Here is an 8,591-nt window from a genome sequence, read left to right on the forward strand (position 1 = left end):
AGTGATAAGATATCGTCTTGCAGTGCTCATCGCAATTACGGCAAATGAAATTTGGTTTCGGACAGCCAAATTAAAATTCCTAATAGCAGCAGGTTGCAGAACAGACTAGCCTTCCGTGCGCCCAGGTAGGCTAACAAATTTAATTATCAATAAAATTCATGAAATTACAATGAAATAGAGACACCTAAGTGTATACAGGCGTTGATATAAGTCAGCGGGAACAGTCGAAAAGGTGTGCCCCGACCGGGACTCCAACCCGGGATCTCCTGCTTACATGGCACACGCTCTATCCATTTTTTTTTTCATGTTCTTCGTTGTATTTGGTCGAAGCAGACGTCACATGACATGCAGTGAAGTTTGTTGTTGATCTTTTCACTCAGTTTTCTTTTTATTACAGAGATACGCCAGGTCTCTGACCGAACACGCTGAGCTACCGTGCCGGCCTTTCATGGTCTATGTCCATTACGACTTACCTAGTTATGAAGAACATGCATGGCGTTGTCAACAATATGCTCTTGGTCTTCATGCCATTATTCAGCACTCGTAGTTCATTTTTGGATATGTTTATCCCACATTGTTACTTGTACGTTAAAATACGAGAGTCATTCAATAAGCAATGTAATGCATTTTTTTCTCGGTCCGTCTCAGTTTCAAAAAGAGTAGAATTAGGTGTGGAACATCGTTGGATATTCCCGTTTTAGCCCGTATAATTTCATGATGTTCCGCTAGGTGTCGTCGCTATACGCAGCCTTCAAAACAGACTCTGTAACGGAGGTGCGTTCCAAGCAGAGACCTGTGATTGAGTTTCTTGTCGGAAAACTACATCATCGCCGATACTCGTCCACCATTTTTGGTACCCAACGGTGTAAGCCGTCTGCGTTCCTCACCGCCTAGCAGAAGACCATCAGTGCGCAATTGTTTGCCCGTTGCGAGGCTGGTCGTGACAATTTCTTGTCGAACATCGCCACATGCGATATTGGCAAATCTCTTCGAACCGGAAACAAAATCGTAATCTATGGAACAATACTACACCATCTCTCCTCCGGAGAAAAGGTTAAAAGTCGCACACTAAGCCGGTGAAATTTTGGCGACGGTCTCCTAGCAATCTGAAGCAGCTATTCTGTTTGATGTTCTCCCTCATGCCGCAATAATCAAGTCGGAAGTGTACTGTGCTATCCTCAGAAAACTCAATCAATGACTTCAGCGCGTTCATCGCCACAAAAATGCAAACGAGCTTCTCTCCAAGATAACGCAAGGCCTCAAACAACTATGTGTACCTGAGAAGAGCTCACAAAACTTCATTAGACTGTTCTTCCTCATCATGTCTCTCATGTTCCAACTATTAAGTCAATGTAGGATGCCCTCCGTGGGATGATGGGGAGGTTATTGATGCAGCAAGATGTTGGCTCCGACGTCGACCAGTGGAGTGGCACCATGTAAACATACAGACCCTCCCAGAATGGTGGGAGATTATGTTGAAAAATAGGGTTCGTAGGCAAAAGAATGGTGAACAATACGGTGTATTGGAAGCCTGATTTAAAGAAACTTGGTTTTAGAAAAAAGGTGTTCCATTACATATTAAACGTCCCTCGTACAAAACGGTATGAATAGGTTCACTAATGATATCTGCAATAAGCACTTCGTATGTCGTGTATTGAATGAGATGGGAGTGGCATAAGGAATCTATGCTGAACTGTTCCTACAGCAACGGCTTTTTGTATGTGTGTGTGTGTGTGGGGGGGGGGGGGGGTCATCAGTCTTCTGACTGGTTTGATGCGGCCACCATGAATTCCTCTCCTGTGCCAGCCGCTTTATCTCAGAGTAGCACTTGCAACCTACGTCCTCGTTTATTTCCTGGATGTATTCCAATCTCTGTCTTCCTCTATAGTTTTTGCCCTCTGCAGCTCCCTCTAGTATCATGGAAGTCATCCCCTCATGTCTTAACAGATGTCCACGCATCCTGTCCCTTCTCCTCATTAGTGTTTTCCACATATCCCTTTCCTCTCCGATTCTGCGCAGAACCTCCTCCTTCCTTACCTTACCAATCCACCTAATTTTCAGCATACATCTGTAGCACCACATCTCAGATGCTTCGATTCTCTTCTGTTCCGGTTTCCCCACACCCATGTTTCACTTTCATACAATGCTGTACTCCAGATGTATTTTCTCAATAATTTCTTCCTCACATTCAGGCCTACGTTTGAGATCAGTAGATTTCTCTTGGCCAGGAATGCTCTTTTTGCAATTGGTAGTCTGCTTTTGATGTCCTCCTTGCTCCATCCGTCACTGATTATTTTACAGCTTAGGTAGCAGAATTCCTTAACTTCATTTACTTCGTGACCATCAATCCTGATGTTGAGTTTCTCGGTGGTCTCATTCCTGCTACTTCTCATTACCTTCGCTTTCTTCGATTTACTCTCAATCCATACCGTGTATTCATTCTTTTGATTCCGTTCAGCAGATCATGTAATTCTTCTTCATTTTAATCAGGATAGCAATGTCATCAGTGAATCGTATCATTGATATCCTTTCACCTGGAATTTTAATTCCCTTCCTGAACCTTTCTTTTATTTCCATCATTGCTTCTCCGATGCACTGATTGAGCGGTAGGGGCGAAAGACTACATCCCTGTCTTACACCCTTTTTAATACGAGCACTTCGTTCTCGTTCGTCCACTCTTATTATTACCTTCTGGCTCTTGTACATATTGTATATTACCCGTCTCTCCCTATAGCTTACCCCTATTTTTCTCAGAATTCTGAACATCTTGCACCATTTTATATTGTCGCACGCTTTTTCCTGGTCGACAAATCCTATAAACGTGTCTTGACTTTTCTTTAGTATGGCTTCCATTAGCAACCGCAAAGTCAGAATTGCCTCTCTCGTGCTTTACTTTTTCTAAAGACAAACTAATCGTCATCTAGTATATCCTCAATTTTCTTTTCGATTATTCTGTGTATTATTCTTGTCAGCAATTTGGATGCGTGAGCTGCTAAGCTGATTCTGAAATAATTCTCGCACTTCTCTGAGTTACCATCTTGTGAAGTGAATTCAATTCTTGGCTGCCTATCTGATCGCTCACGAAAGTGTTTATTGCCAGACCTGCTCAGAGGTCGATTCCTGGAGCACCGTCTGTGGCCCCTTGTGTTACAAAGTTTACCAGCATCTTATTTCACCCGTTTGATGATCAGTTGCTTCTTATTTTAATTAACCTTTGCTATTGTATTTGCTGTATCTCCTGTCGTCAGCTCTTACAGCCTTCGTAATAGTGTGGACGATATTTTTCCGATATTCAGATGGTATGTCGCCAGACTCATACGTTCTACACACTAACGTGAATATTCGTATTGTCACCACTTCCCCCAGTGATTTTTGAAATTCAGATGGATGTTATCTATGTCTGCCATGCACCCACGATTAATTTCGCGTAATTCCTTCGGATTTGGAATCCCTCTGGCCGCAAGAGCGCATGATGCGGTACTCTCGCCGGTAGAGGTCAGGGCGACGAGGAGCTCGTGAGGCGGCATGTTGTGGTCACCAAGCGTCTGCCGTGGTCCGATGGCAAGAGTGGAGCCTTTGCTCGCTGCAGGTTTGGCGGGGCCGAATGGTGGTCGCAGCCGTGAACATTCCTCGTTAAAGGCTACTTCTGTGGGACGCAAAGTATTCGGTGTGTGCTCTGCTGTTGAAGGTGCAAGCAGTTTGTCTATTGTGGTGCCGGGTTGGAGTCCGGTGTGATCTTTGCAGGTACTGGACGCGGTAGTGACTGGCGGATAATACCCGTGGGTTTCCGACTACGAGCAATCTTCGTGATATCCTTCTCTCAGCACTCTCTAAGCAAGCGTTTGTCAATGGGCGCTGCATTTTACGAGAAATCACGGTGAGCATCTGATTAGTGTGCACGTCGCTTGGTGTCGCCTGGCGGCTATTTTGACTCCGTATCCTGGTTGCCCGTTGTTATGTGTATAAATGTATTATTTATGAAGGTTTTGCCTGGCAATACTTCAGTTCAATTCAGCCAATATGTGTGGACTTCTGGCTGTCAATATGCCAAACTGATTTTAGAATCTAAGTGTATAGAATGCAGATGTAGTCTTCTGATTTACGAATTGTACTTTATAGTCAGTGAAAATGTTGAATTTCTAAGGCATGTCTGTCGTTACCTGTTGGCTAGTATCACGAGCTCGAGCTGTTTACTAAACTGTTTGCATCTAAAAAAACTAAAAAAGAATCTATGCATTTGTAGTATGTCCAAATTTTACTGAATAATTAACGAGTTGTCTCTGTGTTACAGGATAGGTGATTGTATCTCTTGTTAATTGTGATCTTGTTAGAGATGCCTCAGTGTCATAACTGAAATTTTTAATGAAGGTTTCTAGTACTGTGGTAGCGGCAACCGCAGTCCTATATTAGCACAAAAGCAAGAATTATTGCTACTGGCGTCTCCCCTGTCAGTCATTGTGGCTACTTCGAAGGCAATTGCATTTTGATAATTACTGGAAATAGCCGAAGGTTGATATTTGTGACATAATCATTTGATCATTTGAGTTGCTGTTTGTAATGTAAAAGTTTTTTTTTTTTTTTACTTCATTTAATATTCTCTACTAAAAGGAAATGATTTTATACAGTTGCCCTTTTGAGGTGTTTGCCATTTACTGGTTATTGAAATTTAATCTTTTCAGCTAATGATATTCTTGGATGTTTTCTTTTAACAGTATGTTCATTAGTGTTTTCAGAAACGTTAGTAAATTCATTATGGCTCAGTACCTTTCCAATCCACACCAGCTTCCTTCCTATCCCCACTACCATGTTTGGTTTTAGGTCCTCCAAAACTCTCTTAAATTATGATTCTTACACTGGAGCCCCTATCTCTTCTAAATCGACTCCTGCTTCTTCTTCTATTACATCAGACAAATCTTCCCCCTCATAGGGGCTTTAAACGTATTCTTTCCTCTGCATTTAGCAGTGGAACTTCCGTTGCTCTTCTAATGTTTCCATCCTTGTTTTTAATGTCACCGAAGGTACTTTTGACTTTCCTCTATGCTGAGTCTGTCCTTCCGACAATCATTTCTTCTTCGATTTCTTCATATTTTTCCTATTGCCATTTCATCTTACCCACCATGCACTTCCCATTTATTTCATTCAAAAATGTTCAAATGTGTGTGAAATCTTATGGGACTTAGCTGCTAAGGTCATCAGTCCCTAAGCTAACACACTACTTAACCTAAATTATCCTAAGGACAAACACAAACACCCATGCCCGAGGGAGGAGTCGAACCTCCGCTGGGACGAGCCGCACAGACCATGACTGCAGCGCCTTAGACCGCTCGGCTAGTCCCGCGCGGCTTACTTCATTCCTCAGCGATTTGAATTTCAATATTCCTGAGTTTAACGGAACGTTTTTGTACTTCCTGCTTTCATCGATCAACTGAAGTATTTCTTCATTGTAGCAGTGTTTTTCTTTCCAACATCTGTGATGGCCCTTTTTAGAGATGTCCATCCCTCTTCAACTGTACTGCCTACTGAGCTATCTTATTTCTGTATCTATAGCCGTAGAGAACTTGGAGCGTATCTCGTCATTGCTTAGTACCTCCGTATCCCACTTCTTTGCGTGTTCATTCTTCCTATCTGTCTTAAATTTGAACCTACTCTTCATCACTACTATATTATGATCTGCTCCTGGGTACGCCTTACAATCCAATGTCTGGTTTCGGAATCTCTGTCTGACCATGGTGTAATCTAACTTCCCGCATCACCCGGCCTTTTCCAGGTATACGAGTATCTTCTAAAATGGTTCAAATGGCTCTGAGCACTATGGGACTTAACATCTCAGGTCATCAGTCCCCTAGAAGTTAGAACTACTTAAACCTAACTAACCTAAGGACATCACACAACACCCAGCCATCACGAGGCAGAGAAAATCCCTGACCCCGCCGGGAATCGAACCCGGGAACCCGGGCGTGGGAAGCGAGAACGCTACCGCACGACCACGAGATGCGGGCACGAGTATCTTCTCCTCTTATGATTCTTGAACAGAGTATTGGCTATTACTAGCTGAAATTTGTTATGAAACTTAGTCTTTCTCCCCTCTCATTCCTTGTCTCAAGCTCGTATTCTCCTGTAACCTTTTCTTCTACTCCTTCCGCTATAACTGCATTCCAGTTCCTAATGACTATTAGATTTTCATCTCACTTTGTGTACTGTATTACTCTTTCAATATCGCCATATACTTTCTCCACCTCTTCATGTTCATCTTGCGACGTCCGCATGTATACCTGAAATATCGCTGTCGGTGTTGGTTTGCTGTCGCTTCTGGTAAGAACAACCCTAAAACTGAACTGTTCAAGGTAACACACTATCTGCCCTACCTTCCTATTCACAATGAAAACTACTCCCGTTATACCATTTTGTGCTGTTGTTGATATTACCCTGCACTCATCTGGGCAGAAATCCTGGTCTTTCTTCCATTTTACTTCACTAAGCCCTACTGTTTCTAGATGGAGCCTTTGCATTTCCCTTTTCAGATTTTCTAGTTTCCTTACCACGTAAAGACATCTGACATTCCATGACCCCGTCTCCTACAACGTTACCCTTTCGTTGATTATTGAATCTTTTTCGCAGGGTACCTTCCCCTTGGCATTCCCCTCCTAGACGTCCGAATGGGGGACTACTCCGGAATCTTTAAATGGAGAGACCCTCATGATACTTTTCAATTACAGGCCACATGTCCTGTCGATACAAGTTATGTCTCTTTAATGCAGTGGTTTCCATTGCATTCTGCATCCTCACGCCGTTGATCATTGCAGATCCTTCAGCCTTTAGGGGCAGTTTCCCACCCCTTGGACTAGAGTGCCCTGAACCTCTGCATGCTCCTCCTCCCTCTTTCACGAGTCCGTTGGCAGAACGAGGGTGATTTCTATGCCATATGTCTTCGACCTCCAATGCCGATTATTTATGAAAATTTAAGCAGTGGTGGGATTCGAACCTGGAACTGAGGACTAATCAAAGACACTACCCCTAGACCACGGGGCAACTACACAACAATATCCTAGCATCTGACAGCTCTTGAATTACTCTTTCTTTGGCGGCGTCCATTTTTGCTAATTGCTTATTGCAGAGTTTCTCACTGTCGTGTTGAGCCGTGGTCGGCTCGCGGCAATGCCGTTTTTCCTTTTGGGCATTTAGTACCCGTCGAGTGGCGTCTTATTCCTCCCTCAGTTACTATCTGAATGAGTTGCTTACTTACCTCCGCCAGTGGCAATATCATTGGTGTGGCAGTTATATTTCCGTGTCAGTGTGTGTGTGGCAGTTGGTCGGTTGCGGCGGAGCAGCCAGGAAGTCCCTGAAGCGTGTAATCAGGCCGCGGCCACTGGCGACGAGCATGTGCAGTCGGAATTGTGCAGCACTAGCTGCGAGAACTGCTAAGTTCGTCACCCACCACACCTGCATACTGGAGTTGAGTAATCAGTGAAATTTTCATGAAGTTCAACCATTGTGACATCTCTTCGTTGATTGCTGGTTGTTGCATCCTGGGCTGTCCCCGCAAGCCGCAACGTGATGTTGTGTTGGAGTTGTCAAAATTTTGCAGTTGCCTCCCTGTATGGTGTTTAACCTTTGAAATGATTATCATTTATTAGAGAAGTGCACCAGCTGTATCTTCTGCCTTGTGGCCGTTAATTATCTGGTTACCTGCCCTGGTCGTTAGCGTTGTTTTGTGGCAGTGTGTTTTCCTCGCTGTGTGGATGCTGTCCGGCATGGCGTGTAGTTCGACAGCTTGACGTTGTTCCCCTTTTCTCTTTGAGTGTGCCTTGACTGTGTTTATACGCTATTTATTAAGACATAATCCTGCTGCGATCCTTGTCTTCGCTGGTACTTTTGGTTGTCGTGCTGTTAGTCGGGTGGAAGGGAATTGATTAGGCGGTTGGTTGGCTCTTCTGCCGTCTGTAGGTCGTGCTGCAACCCGATTGTTTAGTGTAATGCTTGTCTGTCTGTCTCACCTAAACGGTGGTTAGAGTTTCCTCCCCAGGCCGACCATTGGAACACTTCCGAGCACCACATTTAATTTAGCCGCACGTACTGTGCCAGGTCTATAGCCGTGTTTTAATATTGTCTGTTTTATGTTTAGTATATGGCCTTTAGCCGAACGTCATAACAACTTTAACATTAGGCCTTCAGCCGTGTTTCATTCAAACTTCTTGTTGCTCTGCATTTAGGCCTTCGGCCGCGTTTGTTTCAGAATCTGTGGCTTTAATATGTAAATCCTTGTCTGTAAGGTTTCTCTTTAATTATCTTGAATTCTTGAAACGGCCTTCAGCCGTGTTCTGTAAATGTTTATCTTAACGTTCTCTGCAATTATTCTTGAGTAATTGTTTGCGCCTTCAGCTGACAAGATACTTTAGTTTTTCTGTACTGTGTAAAGGCTTACCTTTAAGGTCTCTCTTTTATTATGTAAGATAAATTTTTTTAATTGGTCTTTCAGTCGAAGAATTAACCTGAATGTTCCTTAATATGGCGTTTAGTCGAAATTTGCAAATGCTTGGCTTTTAAAGAATTTCCTTAGCTGATCTGAAATATTATTTCGGCCTTTAGCCCAG

Source organism: Schistocerca piceifrons, chromosome 4, assembly GCF_021461385.2.
Source record: "Schistocerca piceifrons isolate TAMUIC-IGC-003096 chromosome 4, iqSchPice1.1, whole genome shotgun sequence".
Lineage (NCBI taxonomy): Eukaryota > Metazoa > Arthropoda > Insecta > Orthoptera > Acrididae > Schistocerca > Schistocerca piceifrons.